This window comes from Andrena cerasifolii, chromosome 10 (genome assembly GCF_050908995.1).
Source record: "Andrena cerasifolii isolate SP2316 chromosome 10, iyAndCera1_principal, whole genome shotgun sequence".
Taxonomy (NCBI): Eukaryota; Metazoa; Arthropoda; class Insecta; order Hymenoptera; family Andrenidae; genus Andrena; species Andrena cerasifolii.
This window is the reverse complement of record NC_135127.1, coordinates 4,674,903-4,701,436: the sequence shown is the minus strand read 5'-3', so window position 1 is coordinate 4,701,436 and position 26,534 is coordinate 4,674,903. Positions and strand designations below refer to the sequence as shown.

At 40.6% G+C, this 26,534-nt stretch overlaps 1 protein-coding gene and 2 non-coding genes across 3 annotated transcripts in view; all 3 read right to left on the bottom strand.

Moving 5' to 3' along the window:
• The window catches only part of Sol1, a 696,665-nt gene that overhangs the window by 299,598 nt on the left and 370,533 nt on the right, over positions 1-26,534 (bottom strand). The window lies entirely within an intron of this gene.
• LOC143374447 (5S ribosomal RNA) lies at positions 14,863-14,981 on the bottom strand. Its single transcript, XR_013086662.1, has one exon. It is a non-coding gene; the product is annotated as a 5S ribosomal RNA (ribosomal RNA).
• LOC143374446 (5S ribosomal RNA) lies at positions 15,870-15,988 on the bottom strand. The gene has a single exon (XR_013086661.1). It is a non-coding gene; the product is annotated as a 5S ribosomal RNA (ribosomal RNA).

The window sequence follows — 26,534 nt, the reverse complement described above, 5'->3', positions numbered from 1 at the left end:
CAACCACTACACCTGTCAGTGCTAAGACCATACTTCCGTTAATAATGCTAACGATACCTTTCCATGCTTCACCATTCATTAATTACAAAACGCTAATACCATTACGAAGATACTTTATACTTCGTTATTTCTGTAGCTAATGAACGACGCTTCGCGAATAATTGACCTCGTTACACTCCCTACCAATCGCGCGGTCCCCAGCCCCGTAAGTATCTAGCATGTTTGCGAAAGATCCGAGTAACAAAGAAATGATTTAATATCCTTTGGCGCATTAAGCCAGGCAGTTGGAAAAGGGATTAAACGACAGCGCGCATCGCGCGGGCCTGTTCAGCTCATTAAATAAAGATCAGTACAACTCGTCAGTTTCAATTCTCTCGAGCTCGCCCCGCCGGGGGTAGGGGGACGTCCCGTGTTCCATTAAAGACATCGTCGTTAATATTCCAAGCCGTGTGAAAAGATTAATGCGGCGGTCCCGCGCTTTCCCTCAGAAACTTTCCACCCGACTTTGCCGGGGCGAGACGTTTTTGCGCCGCCCGGCGAAGGTCAACTTCGGGAACCACCGTCCCGCGAACTTGATAATCTTCTTAGGCACGGTCACGTGTCCGTGAGCCGCTCCTCCACTTTTAATAGGAACGGATGAAACCCCTTTTCGCCCGGCCAATCGGGATCCCGTTACACCCGATAATTAGCCCTGTTACACGGGGCTCGCGATCCCCTGCCCCCCTTTGCTCTCCGCTCGTCGATTTCTGGGGGAGCGTGGCTGGGAGGGTAGAATGGCAACCGCGGTAACCGCCATCTGAAACTTTTTCCACGCCGGGCGGGAATAATTTGAATACTCGCTGGAACGACGAGAAACTTTTTCCAGGGCATCGCCGGCCCCCCCCCCCCTGAATCGACCGCATATCATTATCAGCTCAGTTCCACGATCCTTGCCCGGTCGCTTCCGGCGATCCTTTTGCCAGCCCGGCTGCAGGACGGAGCACGGCGGACTGGCCGCTCGACTAGTTGATTCGAGCCCGCGATCCCACGAACCCTCCCAATTGGAAAGAAAATCTGATTCGATCCGTCCTCTAATTTAAGACTCTGTATGACGAGCGGATACCCGCGGACTCATCTCGAGACTCCAGCGTTCGCCTCGTTATCACAATCGTTTCTGTTATAATTCACGGTGTCTTGGTTGACGGGGAATCTGAATAATGCTGGTGGTTGGCCCGGCCGTGAAATCTGCCGAGGGAAGTTTTTACTCGTTTTGTCACGTGATTCGTTGGCACGATGTAGTTTAAGATTCTTTAGGATGATTTTTATTATCGACAGGGAGAATTGAATTGATTATTGTGTGGCTGTACTGTTTCGTTGCCAAGTCTGTTATTATTATTATTATTAATCAATTGAATGATGTAATACATAAGGATTAGTGGAAGTAGTAATTGAGGAGAAAGAAGGGTGCAGCTCTATTTTTGACAGCTTTTGAGTTATGACGTTTAATATATTATGTAAAAAAAATCTACGTTGTTTGGTACACGACTGATGCAAATCCCATAACAAACGAGCGGTTTAATGCAATTTTTGAATCTGCACGCATTACTGTTTTGCGCAATACGAATACAACAAATTTGAAAAATTCGCCAAAAATAGATATAAATACTTATCAGCTGAATAACTGCTATTAATTGTGTGAAAATATATATTTTTCAATTAGTGTTCTCTTTTTAATGCTAAGTCAAAGCAATTATTTTATGAGCAGTTGTTTCTAATTTACTCGAAGTTGGTAAAGATGGAGCAGCACCCCTCTTGGTGCAAGGTCCTCAATTGCAGTAAAGGCGAGAATAACCAGAAAGAACATAAAGCTATTGAAAATCGTTGTTATTATGCCTTTGCACGAAATTTTTGCATTTATGCTGATTTAAATCATTAACCCTCGGTTGTCACACTGGGTCAAAATGACCAAGGGTTTAATTTTGAGGTAAGATATATTTGGGGCATCATTAAAAATGGTACTACTGTTTAAACACGATGATACTTTAAATGCTAATTTTCAAGGATGAACATATATTCTACAATGTTGAAACTTTATCTCAGAATTTTTGCAACTTAATTTCACAGATCGTTTTTAAACAGGAACTGATTGAAAATTGGCTTGGGTAGAATCAATCCAGTGTGACAACTACGTTCGAAAAAATAGGTGTAACAATCGAGGGTTAATAAATAATATTACTTCTACTCTGAAATAGTAACTCTCACTTACTTTATGTCTTTTGAAATTGTGAGTAAATGAACAGTATTTCATTTATATGGTTTTGAAAACTAGTGTGGTAGTGAATATGTCAAATGTCTTCCGAAGGTGCATATTTATTGATTTTCTTCTTTCACATTAATTGGCTCAATTTTAAAAATTCAATGCTAGAGCTTGTGTTGGTGAGTAATTCTGTGACTAACAATAACGTTATATGAAAATAACTTTGACCAAGGAAACTGTATTTGTCGATTGTATTGTTAAAAACGCGACGTTACTTTTCATATTGCAAAACTTTAATACAATGATAGTAAAACCAGCATCACTAAAATGATTTTGAAAGCAATATATTATTCGTACAGATTATATTTACAAAATTGGCTCTCCATTCTTTTATCCTAATAATTAAAAGCAATGGCGAGAGTCAGGTTTTAATTACGAACCATGGCGTTGCTCCTTTTATAAATTATATTTAAAAAGAATCTTCCTCAACATCGTTCATTTGCTTATTAAAGCAAAGGTTCCACATTCACGGATTTTCATAAACTCAAATATCAAACAAGGAGCTTCAACAAGTATCGCTGCCAGTTTAAAAACAACAAACCCAAACGAACAGTAAACAAATACACATCCCTCCTCGTAAGAATTAAGAAAAATCATCCCAAAACCAACCTTCCCATAACACCAAGCAAAAAATCTTTTCATTCGAATCGAGTGGTTGCCCGGTGATTAATGGGCTAACATAATTCACGGGTTCGGTGTTAATTTCGTCATCGCGGTAAACACGATTCCCCGCGGGGCGACGCAGCTGTGCTGGTTATTGATTCCCTCGTAATTAGGAATTTCAATTTTAATTTCTGATTACCGAGAGATGGGACAAACACTCGAACGCGAAAGAAATCCCGCCCCGCCGCGCCTCTGACGTCACCGTTTCATACGTACACCCCGGCGAGGGAGTAACTTGACTCGAGCCCTCTAATTAATAGAGGAAAACTATCTGTCTGACTTTGGCCAAAAGCTTTCATTAAACGTCGACGAAGCAACGGGTCGCGCGACGCGGAGGCGGCTGCTTGGAAAAAGGGGGCAGCTGAAGAAACGGGAGGAGAACGGAGAGGGTGGCGGAGGGTTGGGGGGGTGGTGGTGGTAGCAGAGAGAAGAGATAGACCGGGGTGAGCTTTTGCGGTAAGAAGCAGGGTAAGGAGTAAAGTGCCACGGGGGGAAAAAAGAAGGGGATACATATACAGCTCACGTTGCGGTCTCTTCCGGCGGCCCCGGAACAAACAGAATGAAAGCTCCTGCCTTTGTGCGCCATAACCCGATCTCTTTATCGCGGAAAATATTCTTTAAGCGTAGAAAATAAAACGGAAGTAAAAGTTCGGGGGTAGTGAATGGCGCTTGTTGGGGATCCCGCGGGCGGGTAGAACGAGGACGAAGGAGCTGGCAGGGGGAAAGGGAGGGGATCCGACTTGGTAGAACGTGAGAGAGGGGAGCAGAGAGTAGCGCAGGGCGAAGAGAGAGAGAGAGGCGACCAACAAGGAACTGGAACGAATAGAGGACGAAGGAGAGACGGCAGGATTGAAATGGTGATGGGGGCACCGTGCTGCGAGAGCAACGGTTCGAGAGGGGCTGGATGAAGGGGTCGGTTGTAGCTGTGGTTGGTAAGGGAGCAGGTTGGTAGGGTAGGTAGGTAGGTCGAGTCGCGAGCGAGGTGGTAGGTAGGCAGATGAGTAAACAGGCGCGTTGTAATATGGGTTTTATGCGTTCCTGTGATGTCGGGGCGAGCCCATCTTGCGGATGGGAGGAACGCGAAAGGGGATGCTCCAGTGCGAAAAGAATTGAAGGCAGGGTAGAACCAGGCACCGTGTGCCCTGCCCTCGTATATTGTCAGTCGCCTCGCAGTCATCGCGGCAGGGTGATCTGGTCGATACGCGATGTCAGCGAAGTGGCGGTTAACGTCCGCGGGCACGCAAGGTTCGATGGCGCGGTTGTTGCACGGTGGCCGCCGGACTAACGGCGGCGCATAGTTTCGGCAACTATTTTCAGGGAATCAATCAGCCGCGAGCGCACGCGTCGCCGTTAACGCGGTAATAATTTCGCATTACGTGGCCGGGCGAAAATTCCAGCTACACAGCACGTATGCGCAATCGTTGGAGACGAATCGTGATCAAACTAGAGCGCGCGCGACGTGACGGCGCGCGTACAGTAACGAGGCTGTGCCTGGTGTCAGGAGAAGGAAATACGGGGCGCAATTCCCCGAGAGCTTTTCCACTTAACAGAGACGCGCGCGCGACCGCGGCCGGGCGCCGCGACTTCTCCTTTTTTCACCACGTTCCAATCTCGTTCAGGGCTAATAAGGCCCGCGGCTACATTTAACTCGACAATGGCTTTAAGTGCAGGGCGCTGGGAGGGAAGTGTTCAAGAGTTACTTGGGTAACTCGTACACACTGATTTGACAGTGGCAGTGCGCGAGCTTATCGATTCGATTCGTAACGATGACTTGTTTACTAATATTTTTTATATTGTATTTTTCAGTTTTAAAGTTCTTTTAATGGCTTGTATAATTCAGTTAACTCCGTTTCGTGTGCGCGATGAAATATCGCTTTTTATGCTACTCATATTGAAAATGAGATTAAGAAAATGTTATGAAAGACACTGTCCCCCCTTGTAAGGAACCGTAGGCAATTTGCGACCCCATCCCCCAAAATGCTTTACGTAATTTAAAGATGTCCTCTTAACTGTAATCCATATAGCAGAGAAGTGTATACGTTTTTACTGAAATTTTAATAAGGTTTTTACAGAGAAAACAGTTCCTCAATCCATGGAATAACTGCACATATAAATGTTCCACATAAATTAATGCAAAAGTAATATTTTACATCTTTTTGTATTTCAAAGTGTGCTAAAAACAACTTACAATTTTCGAAACTGCCATAAGGTGTCCCGTTTGCCCTACTTCTGCAAGCAATTTCATTGCATAGTCTTGTTAGAAGGGGGATGGGGCGCTTAAGTAAGAACTCGACCGTTCCGTTGCACGAAATTTCAGGTGAACAAGACGTGGACGAAGGGGATGAAAAAGTCTAAGACTGTATCAACGGGTCACAGGGAATTTGCCCCAGAATCGGCGATCCGTGCTAAGGAGCTCAACAATTCTGGGAGGAGGTCGTAATTTCAGTAGCTAGGGCAGCGAGCGCCGAGCAAAAGGGGGGCATTAGAGACAAGAAGGAAAGATTAAGCGTCTGCATGTCGTCTCCGAATGCGGTTACCCGATGCGCCGGTGGGCACACGCGTCCACGGCACACGTCTGGTTGCATAACACACAGCCTTTGTCTACTTGAGGCAGGAGAAACACGAGAGGCATGAAAGGGCCCCTAATTACGTTGCAAAATTAATTTCTGTAAAACGCAGGAAATGGCTGGCATCGCTCGCCGTCCCTCGTACAGAGACATTTCATCCCGGAATGACGTCTCGTTTCCGGGGCCCTTTGAGGGGCAAATTGAACGGGAACCGAAAACACGATTATCCTCAGATGCCCATGCGTGACATTCCTTATCTGCGTGGCGGGCAACCTTTATCGAATTGAACGCCATTCGGGGGTGAGGTTACTCCACGCGCTGGAGAAATCGATGAGGTACGAAAAATGATTAATGCTAGTGGTGCACTTTACAGAGCTATAGTGATCCAAGGCAAATATGGAGTGCGATAAAAATGTGACCTCAATGTTGAGTTTCTTGTAATGACTGGCGTCATATATGTTTGGGGCAGAATTGGGCGTTAACTAAATAAAAAATTATTTAAATAACGGATCAAATAAAGATACTTTAACTTTAAGGTTTTGACGGATAAAGATTATTATTTTATTCGTCGAGCGTTTCAACTTCAGTGTTGAATACATTTTTCAACTTCAACTTCAACCTCAACTTCAACTTCAACCTCAACTTCAACCTCAACTTCAACTTCAACTTCAACTTCAACTTCAACTTCAACTTCAACTTCAACCTCAACCTCAACCTCAACCTCAACCTCAACTTCAAATAAATTTCTGGCGCGCATTCGAGTCGCCATCTGTTGAATAATTATTTAACTTTCATTCGTTATTCGAATTTTTATTCAAATAAAATTTTTGACCATCTCTGACATAGGGGCTTGATTTTCAAAAATATGGTAATGCATCATTCAAGTTTGTCTTCACTAGTGCAACGCGCAGATATGAGTTTCATAGTGATCCTCGCTCATCTTTGTCAGCAAACTTTTGTTTTTGCACGACTCGAAAATAACGCCTCGGACAAATACTTACATATCTCCTATCGGTAGTGATAATTCCTGTAGTTATTATTGGGTTAGAATTAGGATTTGGGAAATTCTTATTAATAAGTACATCTGTTAGTGGAGAAAGTTTGGTATTATTTTTGACGATATTTTTCCTTATAAAAAATGCTGAATTTGTGTTTTTGGAGGGCCTTTAGGTAGACGTAACTCTTTAAAATCAACAGGAAGAGCTCGCAATCAGCATAGTTGAAAATATATTACTAGCGTATTTGAATATCAATATTGTACTTTGTAGAGATATAGGGACGTCGTCAAAGCAACAAGGAATGAAGTTGATGGCGCCCTTGAGTCTCTCATTGACATGTCAAGAGCCCTGGGACGTAATCAGTTTACTCTTTCGACGTTTGTTATGTGAGATCCTAGGCTGTGTGGGAATGTGATCATTGAAGTGTAGAACTGTATCGAGTAGCTAAAACACATTTGGTTCTCCATACCCTTAAGAGTATTTTTACACGACATTTGGGTGAGCCTGTGGCTAATCATTTGCAAGACGCAATGCAAGACTTTGGATAATAGACAGCCTTGGTATACTGATTTCTTGCTGCTCAAAATTAATTGTCCACTAATTCAAGTGTTATTATTGATTGCAATATTATGCTTAAATGCTTTAGTTATAGTTTAGTCATACTGAATAAAATGTAGCTTCATCTGCAACATCTCTTAATATTTTAATTTACTTATTTACTTGAAAGAAATTTATGGAAATTGAACCATTGCTTGGACAAGAATTGAATTTGAAGTAAATAAATAGTGGACGTCGGATTCCTTAAATAAAACAACCTACTTGTACAAATACGAGTATTAGAATTAAGTAATCCTTTGGATAAATTATTTAAAAAAATAAATTACCTAATTACCTAAATTATTTTCAACATTACAGCTCTTCATTGGACTGGATATTCGAACAATTTACGTTTCTAGTACTGAGAGCAGAATGCATAAACCTCGCACTGTTTACTTATAAAAGCTCTCTCAAACATTTGCAAATAAAACAGTATTTTCCTCCATAAATCGCTTCCTCTATACACTGTGCACACATGGGATGGATACCTACACCGATACCCATCAAAGTGAACTTTACTTACACGCGGGCTCGTCTCATGCATTTTTAAAACTGTGTTTCTCAAAAACAGATATTCGCGCGGAAAAACTTTATTCCAGAGGAACTGCCACATTTCGTACTATCACTGTGCACGTTGGAACGCTTCGGTTAACTAACATAAAATGTTTCGACTCATAAACACTTTTTCCTCGGAATCGTTTGCCAGGTTCCAGAGGAAACATCCAACAGGGTAACTTCTAATAGTCACCCCGAAGGTGGCTCCTCGATATTTAAAGTTGACCTACATTTAGAAGGTACTTCACAAATACATGTTAGTACTTCAGGGAGCTGAACTTATTCACTAAAATAAGCAAAATGTATTATGCGATCATATACATTTTTCATAGTATCTTTTACATAATATCTATTAATTAGAAGTGTTTCATAGTTCCTGAGTTATACGAGGCCGAACAGACAACTCGAAATACTTTTATTTCTCGAGGAATTTAAAATCTCTCACGCGACTACGAAAATTAGTAACACATAATCTGTAGGAAAAGTTAGGAAGTGAATTCAAGACTGTTCGAACAGGGTCTAGTATTTTCCAGCGAGAATTAAGTTCAATGTTAAAATGCACTATACCTCGTGTGTGCTTTATGCTACAAATGCATATTTCAAACATTTTCTGTAGCATCTACAGTGGCGTGCAAAAGTATTCGGCCAGCCTTTAAAATCGCATAACTTTTTTAAAATTAATCCAAACGACTTGAGTTTTTTTTAGACGCTAGAAGGATTAGTTTGCTAAGTGGCGTGATTCGTCGTTTTGAAAAAAATGTACTTGGTCGAAATAGCAAAAAAGGTAGAAAAGGTCGTTTTTTAAACTTTGTTTTATGAGCCTGTGACGAAAATTAAAAAAAGCGTTTGTAGATTTAAGTAAGTTATATACGAGCCTAAAATTTCATCAAAATCGGTTAACGTTGCTCTGAGCTATAAACGCTTAAATATAACAGAATAAGGTCGAAAATCGCTGATTTTGGGAATTTCGCGAAAAAACTCAAATCGTTTGGATTAATTTTAAAAAAGTTATGCGATTTTAAAGGGTGGCCGAATACTTTTGCACGCCACTGTATATGAGTATATTATTATTATATAAATTTCTGCTTATTATAGTACACTTCGACCCACCATTAATGGCCGTCTATGTAATTACTGGAAACGAATTATGTCACTGATTGAACTGATCACTAATTAAAGCATGATGTCACTGTTTACTTGAACTTGCTTATTCTCACTAGACCATTGATGCTGATAGTTTAAAGAAATGTGCGATGCTGACTTCTCAAGCTCATCAGTCGGTTCAACCTGCGTTCTTGGATGAAGTTGACAGAATTTCTCAAAATTTTCTTACAGTTCTGATTACTTCGCACACAAAATCTATGTACCTTATTTTCTCGCATTCTACAATCCATTATCAGCTAATAATCCATATTCGATTTTATTATTATCAAAGGTTTCAAACAGTAGCAACATTTACTTGACATGGAGACCCCTATTAGGAATGTTTCCTTGTTAAGGTGAATGTCCCAATTTCTGCTGATTTAAGAGATAACTCGTCATAAAGAAGGTGTAAAAAATTTGTTTGCGATGAAAATTTGCAGAGTAATTGATTAATTCTTTAATAATAAATCAACCAATTGAAAAACTATTTAAGAAAGATATTTCAAGATTGTTAACTATTAGTAATTTGTAATTAAATATATAATGCTCTAAATGTCCGTATTTCTGCTCATGGAAAATAAATTTAGAATTATTTTGTAGCAACTATAGTGGAAACGTAACGCATATAATAATAAGAAAAACACGAAATGATCAGAAATGGGGAGATGAGCAGAAATTGGGACATTCACCTTAGTCCCTCGCTGTACGGCTCATCCACATTACCAAAACTGACACCCTAATAATCTCTTAGACTGCGACGACCTGCCCTTCAAATTTTCTCAATACAGTGTGCAGATTCACTTCCCGAGGTATCGAAATCTATTTACGAAACACCCTATACATTCTCTGTCATCCTGAAATCAAAAGGAGTCGCTTGGTGTGGCGCCCCGAGCCAACCACGGTCGCACATGTTTGAACGCGGCATCAGATTAAGTTTTGTTCAGTTCGAAGGATAATGGAGGGGCGGGACCAGCAGGTTACAATGGCTACCCCGTGAAAGCTATCGTTCCACGGTGACGGAGGGAGCCACGTATCCAGTTGTTAAACTCCGCGGCGGGGTGCGAGTTAACGGAACGCGGATAGTAATTTCCACGGGAGATATTCGCGTTTTAAGCCGCTTAATGCGTAAGAAGAGAATTTGCGTGGAATTTAATCAAGCCTACCGAAGAGGGGGCGTTGGAATTGGGGATCTGGCCAGCTCGCGAACACCGACCGCCCTGGCCGTGATTGTCGAACGCCCGGGTCGAAAAACACCGTTGGATGTCTGCAGACTCGACTCCCATCGATGCCACTGATGGCTCTCCGCGGAAAAAGAAAACGAAACGCGCTTCTGTGTACAGAGAGGACAGTGGCGCGGTCGTGGCAGTTTTAATAAAAAAAAATTGTCGGTTGCATTGAATCGTTTGGAACAGAAGGGGCAATGGTGTTGTTAAAGGGGCAGTGATTGGTGACCCGAAAGTATGCCGCAGTTGACATAAATTGGAAAGCTCTCGTCGAAATGAATTCGCTGGTGACATTCCCGTTTTCAGAGTCACGGGGAAATACTTTCAGATATGGACCTCGATGAAATGTCACTTGAGTACAGTAAAATGTATCTCAGGCCTTGATTTTCAAAAATAGCTTTGGCCTATCACTTAACACTTTATCTGCTGCTGTCATGCCAGGTTTCACCGTTCCGATCTGTTCCCTTGCGTAAGTCGAAGAATTCAGTTTTATTTACCATCGACAAAACTCACTACTAAAAGACTTCTGTTTCGTATTTATAGCATATTGGTTTGATGGTTTTCAAAAATCCATCAACAGTTGAAAAATGTGAAAAAAGTTAGCAGTGAACGTAAATTTCTTCTGTAATCAAAACCGTTCCACGGGGATATAAGCAGGGCTGGGGAAAATTTGAAGTAGGTTGAAAGAAAATATAAATCGAAATATCTCCATAAGAAAATACTGTTTGAAAATACTATTTTATTAAGAGGAGGGCACCTTGAAGCCACTAATAAAAGACAAAGTAAGGGATTTTTTCGTTCTACGCTACGTAGAAGATAATATATTCCAGGTTATATATCTTTTTTGTATTCCCTTCTCAGATGATCCAGTCATTCCCGGGAATGTGGGCCAGTTTTTTTGCAGTGCTCCGGGAAATCATTTGTTTAATTTTTAAAAAAAAATCTCCAAGTTTGTCCTTTTGTTAGTGGCTTCAGGGTAGGGTCTCCCCTTAAGTGCTTCAATCGTGAGTAAATGCTATTTACTATTTACACTCGGATTCGAATATAAGAAATAGGGGACCGAAAATAGGAGGTACAAATTTCAAAACCAAGTAAACCTCCCAAATGTCGCTCGCTACCTTCTTAATATTACATATACACATTCAGATAAATATTTCTTGCAAGTATTTCTGAAAGCAGATATGCATGTTTACACACATTTTTTGTATTGTCAGCCAGTCAGTCATTATTTTTTAAATACTATTACTGGAAATACTATGTAGGTATTGTTAAAAAATATTATTATTTGAATTACTGTTTTCTTATATTTCGATGAAATACTCACTTCCCAATAGTATTTGTATGAGTTACTATTAAAATATATATTTGAAATACTATTTCTTTATGTAACTACTATTTCAAAGAAAAGTCTATTTGTCAAATCCTGCACCACTCGAAGAAATAAAGATACTTATTTCGATTTATCTACTTCAAAAATCTATTTTCCCCAGCCCTGGATAGAAGTTTGCTATCCATTTCCTTTGTCGACAATCTCGTTATTCTTTATGAAACGTAGTAAACCGTTCAGAGGTCGGAGATTGTAGCTTTAGCAATCCAGGACCGCATTCAGCATAACGTTTTGGGTATCTAACCTTAAGGCCCAGGGTGAACCAAGGTGGACCGGGAGCTTTGGGTCTAAAATGCCAGAGAACACATCAGCGTTCGCCCTCGAGAATATCGCTTTACAGACACTCGAATGCGCCACAAGCAGTTTGCCATATCTTTTCCACCAATAGTCCAAACTTTAAATCCATTGTCGAAGGCGTTCTACCTGATTCTTTGTGCGAAAATAGTGTCATCCGAGAATCTTCTTGACACGAGCTACAACGTGCAGCAAATCACAGCGAGCTGAATGGTAGCAAATCGTCCCATGGGGTTAATAACGTCCCAATGTATTGAGATTAGGGTGATTTATTCTTCCCCATTTCTTCCGCGGCGTGTAATCGACATTCCCACCTGAGTTACTTCTCTGAGATAGTATCGAGATGATGGAAACGTGCAAACTAGCAAGAGGGGGGGCAGAATCGAGAAGACGAGGCGAGAGGGAGGAGACAGAAGAGGAGCAAAAGGAAGAAAATGAATAGATGGGGAGAGAAGGAAAGAGCACTTTACTCCACTTTCGAACGGTACACAAAGGAATGAACTTTGCACCGCGGATCTGGGACAGTGATTGTATTTTCTGGAAGCACAAATTCTACTCAAACGAGCAGAGGAGTCTGTTCGAGAAAAATCGTGGCACAGTCGACGCGCGACAATGTTTGCTCGATCGCGTTGCGTTACATATCCACTTCTCTCCTGACGTTTCACGGATCAACATCGAGTTATCGGTAGACAGACGGGCGGAATATAAAATCGTCCTACTTAACACGATGTTCGACAGCGTCGTAATCAGCTAAGGTGTAATTAACCGACCGGTAACACCTGTGTACAGCCACCTTTTTCTCGTTCGCGAGGGCAATTACGAACACCTCCGTGCAGCCATTATTCGCCGCGATCAGGTGCAACCAATTCCGACGATATCGGATGAATTTTATATGCTGTGCTCCCGACATTACTGTAATTAAAAATACGAACGTAGGTATCCGTGGAAGTGCAAAGGACGAATGTACATCTGAGCACTTCTTTTCAGACCACGAAAGTATATTTTAATTTATATTTTCATGAGTTTGAGAGAATTTACGCATTCTTACGATAAGATCACCGGGTATTATTTTGTTAACTAACGATTACTTCGCTGTAGTTGATTAGTTTAGGTTTTAATTTGGAATTAACGAGGATGAAGAATAATTTAATATATTTAGTAACACGTTGATAGGTTGTAGGGAAAAATATTTTATTTATAATTGTTGCATACTTTGATATCATTGTCGATTTCAGAATGAATATTGATAAAGACAGAATCGTAAATTGGTGCATCAACACGGGATAAAATATAATTATATGTTGCGGTTGCATTGAATGTGAGATATATTGTTATATCGGATTATAAAGTAGCTTACTATAATTTGTAAGACAACTCCAATTAAGGATTTAAGTTAACGACATTCAAGTGGACATTCAAAGATCTGGATTGAAATAAATATACCTAAAAATAATCAGTAAATAAATGCATAGATTTATACATTGAATTCTTTGAAACTTTCATTTTTGAAATTTTGAAAATTCGTGATTCCAAAAGGATTCTCATGGTTTGTGTACATAAGAGGTTAATAAATATTTCCGAAATTCTTCTAAGCCGTACTCGGTCGTATTAATTTATGAATTTATATATATATATATCAATTACTCAGTAATAATTTATCAACACAAATAATGGCTATTAATTACTGTTTATTAATTTATAAACTGGACAGAAATTCCCAACGAGCTACGCTAAATCGAGTTAAACGCGTCATGTGCACGCCTTTATTGTTTTCCGATATGATTCTCCTCAAAATAGATTCAGGCGAAATAATTTATTTTAAAACAACGGATTACTTTGTTCGTGTCCTTGCTTGCATTTCCAAGCTTACTGTGTACATTCACAACCAACACGTTTAATACTGAGGTATGTTTATCAAGAAAAACAGTACGAAGTAAACAAGTTCAAATAAGGGTAGAAAATTAAAATTCTTCGACACACTATAATATTAGTCAGAGCACATGCACGACTTTTGTCGATGGACATTTTCTAATGCTTGAAGTTTTAAAAAAGTTGGGGCAAATTCGTAAAACTAGAGAGTGCACTTACATCTAAGCCCCGAAAGTTGAAAGTTTCATGAGTTTAGTTCGAAAGTTCGAATGCTTCCTTAAAAACTAGGCTTCACTTTAAATCTGCACTGTAAAAACTACATGCTGATGGGCATTGATTGCCATTGAAAAGCAGGAAAAACTTCGAACTTACATATTTCCTCGCGACCGTTCGCCGATAAATAATTAAAATGGAAAAAATCAAGATAAAATAAATTCCAAATTCTAAGTATCTAAAATACAAAAGAAATCACATCCCTATAATAAACACAATTATTAATGTTACAGATCTTAGAAAATACTATTCTGCACCTGTCATTGTTTAGACCTTATTTACATAAATATACCATGAGTGAATATTTTGTAAACTAATTTACGTGAGTTAATATGTATTTATACCAACAGAATCTTTTCGCACTGTGTTACAAAGCGCGCAACATTTCGGAGAAGGTACTTAAATTGCGCAATGTTTTCCATTTCTAAGCAACTGTGCTAGAAGAGGCCGTGTATTATTTACCTGATCCACTTTCAGCGTTTGAGAACGTACACATGACGAACCTAAGCTGACGGCAAAGAATGCTTGTTACATTTGCTTTGTACGTTGTTGCCGTAAATTAGAATAGAATTTGTTAGGACGAAGGATGCAAATTGCGCGTGCTTCGCAGTAGAATATTATTCTTCATTACGCTTAATTATGTGTAAGAAAGATAGAGAATAATTCATAATTACATCTGCAACGAAGAGCACCGTAAATTAGGGGAACATTGGTAAGCTTTTGTAACATTTTCTTACATAATATATAAATTAACATTTTCACATTTGCTTGCATTGCATCTTTTGTGATTGTACTGCAAGTTTCAAAAAGCATAAAATTTTGTCCTTTTCCTTCTTTAATGCATGTTCATGAACTGCCTAAGTTCGCCCAGTTTACGGTATCACGCTCGGCAAAAATGAGAGCGAAACTATAGTGAATTGCAGTAACAGCCATCGACAGATCGTTGGTAAAAATGACACACCTAACGTAATTTCCAGAACTGTGAGCAAAAGAGTGATGCCAGCGGCACGCGGAGTTCCCAAGCGGTCTCCCATCCAAGTACTATCCGCGCCCAACGCAGTTTAACTTTGGTGATCGGACGAGAACCAGTGCTTTATACGTGGTCTGGCCGTTGACGGAGTTTTCTACTGCGAGAGCACGAGCACTGTTTAACCCTCACTCCTTGGAGTATCCTGATACTTAAGGGGGTACACGGGTATTTCGGGGGCAATAAATCGAAAGAAATAGATTGTTTATGGTAGCCACAAGTCTAAGAAGTATTTTAAAAAAAGATTTCATTCAAAAATTCGAAAAATTGCGAGAGTTACAGCGTTAAGTTCTCAAAACTATGTTTCTCAAGACGGTAAACATCGTAACTCGAGAACGGATCGATATTTTTTGTTAAAATTTTAACTGAACCTACAAAACACTTTTCTCCACTATGTGGAACTCGCTCAATAAGATCGCATAAGTTTAACAACATTTAAGACAACATTTATCACAGGATTACTTCAGTAAAATCTTTCCAAGTTGATATTTATAACTCCGTGAATTTTTATTAAAATGTTTCGACCGTGTTCCACATTGTGGAGGAGAGTGTTTTGTAGGCTCAGTTAAAATTTCAACTAAAAATATTAATCCGTTCTCGAGTTACGATGTTCACAGTTTTAACGCGTGAATTGTGCAGCGCCCACTTTGACGCTTTATAATTCCTTTAATTTTTAATATTTTTCAGGTTTCCTGGTCTTGAAATGCGTGTTATATCCACAATAAAGTATTGTAAACCGTGCAAATGGTATGAACTATTAGTCGTCCTTCAATCCAACCCAAAAGGAACCGTTCATTTTCGCCGTCTAATACCTGTGTAACCCCTTCACCACCCCCACTGTAATTAATTACACTGCCAGGCACAACAAAAAGGAATACTTTGTCCACTATAATCGACATGCGACCAGCCACTGCCAAAAGTATACCATAAAAAATGATGTGGCCGACGCGATTTGAAAATATCGAGCAAAAGAGTGGAGCCAACGACACGCGGAGTTCCCAAGCGGTCTCCCATCCAAGTACTATCCGCGCCCAACGCAGTTTAACTTTGGTGATCGGACGAGAACCAGTGCTTTATACGTGGTCTGGCCGTTGGCGGAGTTATCTACTGCGAGAGGGCGAGCAGTGCCTGACCCTCACTCCTTGGGGCTTTCGACACTTAAGCATTGCTACTACAGTTATCGAAATAGCGAGGCACAACGAAAAGGAACACTTGCATCACCTGCAGTCTGGATTCCACTGGCCACTGCTGAAAGAAAGTGACCAAAAACGATGTGATCAACGATGTATTAAAATTGCGAGCAAAAAAGTGATATCAACAACACGCGGAGTTCCCTATGTTCATAAAAGTCAGTACATTACATGTTTTATTGTATGAATAAGCTCACATAAATCCAGAGACCAAAAATAACAGTTATTTTCTAAATTTTGTTGAAAAAGATCGGGGATAACAATTAATGTTTATTTAAATGGAAGGCAGGCATCGTTAAATCTCACAGAAATTTTTCAAAAAAGAAATGATTTAGGAAATATTAATTTTTAACTTCTCTGGTTATTAATAACCATTATAAATTACTAAAACTTTTCTTTTTGGTCACCGGTAGCCAGAAAATCATTTGAACAAACATATTCATTCTTATACCATAACTTTCTAAATTTGGGTTATAACAGTTATGGTCTCTGCTTGAAACACGTACGAAGGGAGTTCCGAAGTAGTTCTCACTGTATTCACTACTGGAGATTATGAATTACGTGCGCTGAATTTGAAAAGAACTTTAAACACCCATTAGAAAGAAACTTCCTTTCACGCGTTTCATACAATTTATTTTATCACTAATTGTCATAATAGTAGAATGTGGCATTAATTTATGTCTTCGAGCTTGCATAAGTTATGCAAAAGGAAGATGAATGACAACGCAATTAATTAGAAAACACAGAAGACTCAGGATTCAAGACTGAATTTAATTTAATCTCCCTTTATCCCCTTTTTGTAAATGAACCTTGTGTTCTCCGAGATCCTATATACCCTTCTGCAAATACAAAATTATTCACTACTTCCCTCTTCGTTTCACAGTCACTGTTGCAACGAACGATACACCCTCGAAAATAAAATCTCTAATAAAAACTTGACAGCTGTCATTTCGTTTTCATTCTCATGCATAAACGAGGTTAAGTTTCAAAATTTCACCACACAGAAACAAATCATGCCATTTTATTATCCAACCGTATTATATCAACTCTGTCATATTATAAGATGACTATTATTTCCAGTGCATCCAGTCGGTTTACTATTCCCATGACTATAATAAACTCTACCATCTGGCCTCGATATCGGAAGGGGCAAAAAAAAAGAAAAAAGAAAAAAGGAAAAGGCTTTTCAGTGTGACGCGATGTTAGGGTACATTACAGCGATGCCTCTTCGCTTCACTCGCCGCACTCTTCGAAGAAAATCACGCCAGTAAAAGCGCGGAGGGCGCAATAAACCGGCAAAAGGCGCGCAGACGTTTCGCCGCCGAACGAGAAATCATAATTTTCATTGCGGCGAGGACATACACTGCCGGCACACCCCGTAATCCTTCCTGTTCTTATTCACCGCCCTCTGCTTCCGCGTTTCGGTTACTTCTCCGCTGGAAACTCCGGCACATTGTACCCGTGGCGATGTCTCCTTTCATCCACATTTAAAACTTATCCGTCCGATTACTTTCCGCAGCGGAGTTGTTTTCCAGCGTCTCACCGCGGTCGCTCTCAGCCGGCCACTTTGCTCTGTCTTAAAACCTAATCCGATTCGCATGGTTCCCCGAGATTCGAGCCGCCACTCCAACGGCAGCATAACCCGGTACGTTCAGGTCATGTTTTATTTCGATGCCCGCGTACGTAGGTACTTTCCTCGCTGCCGTCACTGCGGATCATTTCGTAGATCATTTTAAACATTCATTTTCCTATCTAACCCCCGCCTCCAGGTATCCACAGAATATTGTCTCCTCTGTTTCGCCGCGGAGTCGCGAGGCTTGCAAGCTCGGCGGGATTACCGCGCAACCCTGCGCCACGTAAATCGAAATTATGCGCGGAATTTTTTAGGCGTAAACGCATGCTGTACGCGGTTTCAGTGGAGATGCTTGAATAGTGGCGCGTGCGAATAGAATTGCTTGAAGGAACGCGAGGCGTAACGCGAAATTGCTGATGAATGTTTACCCTGCTGTTGGGGTCTGTTGCAGAACAGTTTTCAGCGTATCGGAATAGGTGGATTTTAATGGAAGTGAGTGGACGAAGCACGCCGATGGAAGGCGACGTTTGAAAGCAAATAAACGCGAGCACTTGCGGCGCGTGTTTGTTTTTCAGACAGCCAGATGCGCGGAAACTGTGCGCATCGAAGTAAGACGTTAGCGCGCTTGTTGTTTTCTGATTCTATTTATAAGGTAAATATTCCCATTAGCGGCCACGTCGCTTTTGTTGGCCAGTTGCTTTCATCATTCCATTAGAAGTGGCGGGTAAACAAGTGGATTGTGAGGGGTAGTTGAACATTTCATTGGGGGGGTAGTTAAAACTGTATTATTAGAATCATTTATGGTATAATGAAGATTTGAATTTTGGAATATGAAGTTGAGGGTTTAATTGACACGGGGATAGGCAGGTTTTAATGAAGTATATATATATTTGTTATTTGTGTTATTGAATTTAATACCAAAAGTCAATTAGGTAGTGAAGCATGAAAATAATAGTAATAAGAGGAACAGAGTCCAGAAATTAATGGAGACGTAAAATACGTGGAATATATATATAATTTGATTAAGGGAATAAAAGGTAGAATGTACAATTTAGTGGAAGTTTGTATTAAAAATTCGTGTCATGATTAAAAGTAAATTTAATTTGGGCACTACGGTGGTAACTTTTGTGGAATGCCCATCCATTACAGCGTGGTTAACGGTAAAGCATGACCTGCCACGAGAGGTTACCAAGGCATCCGAGTCTAAAGACCATGACGATGGGGCTCTTGTCGAGGATTATAGTGGTGAACAATTCATTTATTTAGCAAAATAAGTGCCATGTAATATTCCTATAGACAAAAATCCTACCGTCACCGACCATGCATATCACAGTGATTAGCATATTCTTAATCAGGTTTTTTTGGACACATCAATAAGTACTTTTCTTCACATGTTTTTCATATAAATTTAAAAGATGGGAAATATATAAAATATATTTATATATATTTATAAAATATAAAATATATTTATATATATTTATAAAATGTAAAATATAAAATATATTTATATATATTTATAAAATATAAAATATATTTATATATTCCCCATCTCTTAAATTTATATGAGAAACTTGTTATCTGCCTTGACAAGATTCAGAAGCATCTAGTTTCAAATACACAATTTCTAAAGTTCTTCAAATTAAACAAGGGTGATCAATGCTCAAATCTTTTTCACTAACTTTAAGAATTTTGCGTTATACATCGTACGTCCAATATATTTTCAGTAAACCTAGCTATTGTTATGATCCCCATTAGAATCGCGCACATAAGTATTATCTTCCATAACAAGTCTGCAAATCAAGATTATATTACACTATGACATAATTATTGCACGAATTATCCGAATTCCACCAGGAAAATTAAAATCGCTATTTTCTTTTGACAAAATGTAACGAAATATCATTTCCAAGGATTCGTATTTACCTATTTCCAATCTTCACAATCCAACGACTAATTTAAATACTATTAAACACTATTTAAATCTCTCTTATTGCACGCAACGCAAAGCAATATTGCAACAACGATGTTAGTCACGAAATTTCTGAAACTAAGAAAACAAAACATTCCCACGCGCCAAGCAGACTTGAAACCCCGCCGCCTCACCTGCCCGCACAGTCTCCTCTCCAAATCGCCCTTACACGAAACAAATCACTCCCCCGGCGCGACCCCATAAAGCACAAAATTTCAAAACACGGATGCCAGCTCCGTGTCCGAACGTCCCCGACAATAAACCACGTTGCAGCGAAACGAAAAAGCGATAATGATTCCGAAGCGCGAGGAAGCATGGGCGGAAGGGGGACCGTGCCCGGGACGATCTACGCGCAGGAAGACGACGCCGCTGTAGCTACAGAATCTCGAGCTTTAAAAGCGGGGGTAGAGAAAGAACGAAGAGAGAGCTTTGGCACACTAAATGAGGAGTCATAATTCTCAGTCAAGCGACACGTCGCGCCGCTGTGACCCATAATCCCTCCCCCGTCCCTAGCTAGCTGTACGCCAGGGCCTCCCCTCCCGCGCCACTTAACGTATCCGAAAACTTCCCCTCGCTGTATCCACGCGATACTTCCTTCTTCTCCCGTCTCCGCGTGGCGCGCGCGCAGCCACGGTGCATTTGCAGCCAGCCAACGAATACATACATCACGCCGCATTCCCGATGTACTCATCGGCCCGGCCTGTACTCACCCCCGGGGCTCGGTCCTCCACTGCTCGCCCACCCCAAGCTCGCGCGGCGTAGACCCGGCACGAACCAGGCCACGCAGCCAGCCGAGATGCCGTAGCCATCTGAGCCGCACGGGAAATTTATAAGTCTACGAGGAAGCCTGACTTTTCGGGCCTTTTCACGCCCACCGAACTTTTCCTCTTATCCGCGGCGAACCCACTCGCCTCGCCCCCACCGCGCCGAGGAACTTTATAATTTTATCGGCGACGAGTTTCATCGCGCGATACCCATTACCGTTAATTTAGCTCTACTTAATCCCCGCCCCGGGGCGCCTGGCGCGGCTAAGTGGATATCGCGGCTAAACATCTAGCCGCGTTGGTATCTGGCCGGTCAACGCGGTGCACGGTCAAGAAGGCATCTCGCCGGTGGAGATGTATCGGGATAGCCTTTCTGGAGAGCGGTGCCTGGCTTTAAGTGGTGCCACTCGCTCGGTGCCCTGGGAAATTGCGTCGGGATTATAACGCCGTTGGCGGGAGCGTTTCTAGTTCTTGGCTTTGTGGTAGGTGCTCGAACCTAATTTAAGAGAAGCGGTAAAAGTCGGGTAGAAGACGGTTGACCCAGATAACCGCGGCCGCTATCAAAGATTAGAGAGCGCGTGCCGCTGCTGGGGTGGTAAGAGTATGCGAGTTACAAAATGGAATTCTCCGCGGGGCAGGGGGGAAGCGACGGTGCATGGTGGCTGTAGCTTTCTGCTGTTGAAGTTATCTGCATCTCTAATATGCCGGGGAATATCGTTGGAGGCGGAAGTTTTGTAAGGGTTTGGAAGCAATCGATGAAGCATTAAACGTTTAGATAAAGTCCCAAGGGTGGATTTGTGAGGCAACTTTCAGCTGCTGAGCTTTTTATTCGATACTAGCTAAATAATCGAAGAGACCTTGTAGAAAGCACTGTAAGTGCCAGAATTAGAAGAAGAAAATTTCGGAGCGTTCTATGTGCCAATGGTAATAATTTAGTATGGATTTTAATGCAATTTTCCCTTTTTAAATAAGTTACTAATAGTGCTAAAGGGTGGTAGGCTGGTACGTCCAAAGAAAATACTCTAGAAAACAATGTAAAAGACAATTAGCTAGGGATAAATGAGACTATCAACAAAATAGTGGCGTAACCCACATTTTAGGTGAATTAGCATTTCAGCCTAAACCAATTCTTATACAGCAAAATTTGGATTCTATAGTGTCCTGTGCAACCCTATAAAAACATTCAGAAAATGGCAGCGCAAAGGCGTGTTTTTGCACTGAGCATTTTGTTGATTTACGTCGCAAAATACTGTGCAGCATTGGTCGTTATTTTATATACTAATAATATACACCTCAGCAATTATATCTTGTGAAAAATCATACTAATGTACCTGAAAGTAAAAATTTTACAGATATTTTATTATTAACAACGATTGTATAACGTCAATAATTTCATTAGCCGTTATCTCGAAACAAAAGTATTGGGGTTACGCCACTACGCTGATAGCTTCAAATGGGATTGACACTTACAGTGTTTGCAAATTTAAATGAATGGCGCATTCATTTTTCTCTACAACTAAGTGATGGCACATACAGTGTTTTATATAAATACATTTCTTTTTTTCATGAATTTGGACTACCTACATCAATGTTAAAAAGAGAAAATTTTGTGATTTGGGTTATTGCATACTTAAGCATATTTAGCAATCAAAACAAAAGAAAGTTCGTAAATAATTTAAAGTCAGGGAAGTTTTTACTGTCTCTTGAAAAATTTGATTCTTGGCACTTACAGTGATTTTTACAAGCACTTTTCAATTGATTATGCATGAATGTGTCATTGGATAATTGCACCTAATGAAATCGAAAAGCAGCTTTCTTGTAACAGCTTAGCTAGGTTTAATTACCAAACGCGTAATGTAAGAGTGACGCGATTTGTTATGTTAGAAACGGTTATTTCGTAGGTACCTCTGGCAGTCTAGCACATTTCTTGCAACAATTTAAGTACTTTTTTAAACGAATAAATATAGAAACAATTCACTGTGAGTAGATCAACAGCGGTAACAAGTTTAAATAAATGTGTTTTGTTAATTTTTAGTTTCGGATGAGTCACTGCAATTTCTCTTAGAAATAGCTTCTTTAAAAGGAAAAAGATTAGGATTCACGGCAATTTCTTTCAATCGTTTCTTTTCTAAGATTCATCGCGTCAGATGGTGTATTAAGTTAATTTTAAAAATGATATTTCCTGCAGGTACCTACCAGCAGGAAGATTACTATTAATCCCATTCTTGCAATATTTCATTTATCCATTGATTCCATTGCGAAAATACTTTATCCTAACAACCAACTTCTCTGCATCTGAGGCGCGAGTCTGCTAGGTTGTAACGAGTTCACAAGTACGCTGTGAATAAAACTCCACCTCCAACCCTTCTTTTCATTCCTTTCCCTCATCTTCTTTCCGACTACCTTGCAACCGTCAAAACCTTCATATTCAAGAACTATTGCATTCTCGACTCGTATTACTACGTCGCGAGTATGTCTCAATAAATTGGTCTTCGTATTACCCTGAATAAAATATTTTATCACGATGATTTCTGTATGAGTTTCTACAGCGTTAGTGAGTGAATTAAACAAAATTTTATTGTAAATATATTATAACTGATTACTATAATGCGGGGCTCTTCCGTCGCGCTGGGCAAAATGATTTTCACCCCACTTTGTATTTAATTATAAATAATTATTTTAAAATATAACTTTTGACGGTGAGTGAAATTTCTTGTAGGTGTTTGTAAAGATCTTTAATTTAGGTAAGCAGCTTTCCCTAGGATGATTGTAATTATGTGGGTGATTTAAAAACAATTCATGAATTTTACCGCTTTTTCAAAAAGTTCTACTTTTTTTATTGCTTTCTATTGATTTTAATTTTCCCTCTCTACCAATTTTGCCACCCCCAAATTTGCCACTCTGGGCAGTTTCCCTACTTGCGCCCCCCATCACATCCTGTTACAATGTAGAATTGAATGATAGCAGATACTTCTTCGCAATATACCACTGTTTTTATGCATAAATTAATATCGTAACTTGTTGAGAAACTATATAAATAATTTGTACTATACCAACTCTGTTCAGCAAGAAAGGAACCGCGATTTTTTGAGAAGTACAAAAGATATTCATTTCTGATTTGTTTTACATGAAAGCACATTAAAAGTGCTAAGGTGCTTAAATTAATAGACAGTAAAATCGCCACCATTGTCGAGTATGGCCTGGATTCGTCTGGGCATACTTTCAACTAGTTTTTTTAGCGTGACCCGTCAGAAGAGAATACCAAATTTTGCGAAAATATACATAGACTTTCCTGCAAGCTTGGCCTTCATAATGCCCCATACATTTTCAATGGGATTGGCATCGGGAGATTGGGAGGGCCAATCCATCGTAACGATGCCATTTTCCTCCTTCCAGGCTTTGCAGAGTTTACTAACAAGGGGAGGACACCATGAGGTAGACACCGATTTTGATGAGCTTTGGCACGATGGATCTATGTAAAAAATAAGTAAATAGGTGTCCAAGCGTTTCAGCCAATAGGCCTTAATAACAGAGATATTTACATTAAATTATTAAAAATTTCATAGTGGCCGTTGGATTTTAATAGGTAAAAATCCCATACTACCCTTACGCCCCTGGGGGATTTCTCTCTGAAGGAGTCGGGGTGCCCTTTGAAGATTTCCCCAAGTTAAAAAAAAATTTTAAAATAATTTATAAAATAAATAATTTATAAACAAAAATTTATAAATTTTTTTGTAACGTGGAGACATTTTCAAAAGGCACCCCGGCGCCTCCAGAAGAGAATCTCCCGCGGACGCCAGGGTAGTGTGGGATTTTCACCCTCAAAACCCCACGGCCACTATGAAATTTTAAATAATTTACATGCAAATATCTTTATTATTAAGGTCCACTGGCAAAATCTCTCGGACACCTATTTACTTATTTTCGACATAGCTCCAGCGTGCCAAAGCTCATAAAAATCGGTGTCTACCGCATGGTGTCCTCCCCTTGTACGGTGTTTTGAGCCATTATCTCCTTGCAAGGCCGAATTTGCGTTAAACAATTTTCGTTACCTGCTTGTAAATCTTCACCATATTCGCTGCATCCAAATTCTCGGTGAAAAGCTCCAAGCAGCCGAATCCGCGCTCGTTTTGTCCTGCGTGCTTGTCGTCGATCTCGTTTTCCCTCGGTTAGGACGATCATCGGAGTTTTCCAATGATTTGTACCGCGTCACTCACTTCACAACCAACTTTTTTCACATTTTAATGACAGTAGCAGCAGAGGCATAAGATAATTTTGATCCGTTCGGGTGCGTGCACAGTAATACCGTCTCAAATTGGCTTCGCGTAATCCGTACTGATTATGATGCACGTCGGTCTAATACAACGTTTCGAGCGATACTAAAGTGAATAGGTGGTATTGGCATCGTAGCCAATTAATGATGCAATAGCGCGGAGGAAGAGAGAGAGATATCATTTATTTTTCGCGGAAACTTGCCGGTTCCTTTCTTATTTAACAGACTGTATAACGCACAGTTTCGGTCAATTAAAAGAATAAAAGCTAATTTGCAAATATAAGAAGTATCATCTTCCGACGGTTCGATCAATATTTAGACCTTTATCAAGGAAAGTTTGAATAACTAAATACTGCGTATGCTTATATGTAACATGCTTGACAGAAGCGTGCGACGTACGAGTCGGTTGAACAGAGACTGAGGCAAACAGTACACAGACAGCAAGAACGTCCAGAGGGCAAACCCAATCGCGTGGCTAACACCGTGTCACGGTTGGAACCGTTAAATATTATCAAGTAAATCAAAATTGCGGAAATCCGAACACCTTATAACACCACTGCCAATGTACCAAATTTAATAATTAATGTGGTAAATAATCCGCCACTCAAAGCATTACATAACGTTGAAAGTAATATTATTTATACATATAAGCATACGCAGTATTTAGTTATTTAAACTTTCCTTGATAAAGGTCTGAATATTGACCGAAACGTCGGAAGACGATACTTCTTATATTTGCAAATTAGCTTTTATTCTTTTAATTGACCGAAACTGTGCGCCGAAATCATATGTTTTAATTTTTTTTTTAAATTTACGGTCGAAATTCCAACTTCATTATTCAGACTGTATAACAGTCCTGAATCAGTTGCAATATTTCATCAAACAACACTGCAAACTGAGTGCAAACTCTTTCGAGTCTCGATCATTTGATATACGTAATCCGCGCTCCAATTTCCTACATTCACATTATTAAAAGCCAATACACTGAAGCATTCGAAACAAGTGAACCCTCCCCCAGAAAAAATAATTCTTTACTCTGACTCCTGTCTGAAAGTGCTTACCCGCGCACCCACACTGATGAATCTTCGTTCGGCGCCCCTGGAAGACGAAGCGAAACTTCGTTTGGTCCCACCAAAGAACGAAGTGAGCACTTTGATCGCAAAGTGAGCATGAATGTGACCTCCGGACACTTACCATCCGTCTGTGTTTCGGCGCCTGGAGGCAGGCCTCCTCGGCTGGCGCGGCTGTATCTTTTCGCGCGGGCTCATCTCGATTCACCGTTTTAGCGCAGGTCAAAGGGTGAGCCGTTCACCGGCACGGGTTATGCATGACGGTAAGCACGTGCCCCCCGGATTCAGCAATCCGCCGCGCGTTATGGAGGTGCACGCGTTGCCCTCAAGTCATGAAAGTCTTATGACGCCGGGGAGGTCCGGTCTCCCGCAATTCCTCGCGTAAACTTCAATGAAAATGGGATCATAGCGCGGCCCCGCCGTGGCCCTTGCGCCGGCCCGGCGCAGGACAAATTACGTTGCCGCGACAAATTAGTAAACGGAACCGTAGAAATTAGTTACGAGCCCGAGGGCCAGCCTCCCGGCGCTTGGACCGTACTTTCCGCGTGTGTGTGCAGAAACAAGCGGCCGCAGAGGCTCGAGGCGATCCTATCGATCGTATCGCTCGGACTCGGGGCGGATTTGAATTATTTCGGCGGGCGGCTGCTTGGAATAATAATAAAGACCGATGCGCCGTGGCCCGTGTGCCCAACGATTTGTAACCTATCCATTATGCACGCGCTCATCGATCGTTTCGTTCTACATGATTTTAAGCAGATTTGATTAGGCACCGTACGATAAATCAGCGGGGCCGTGGCAGCGCG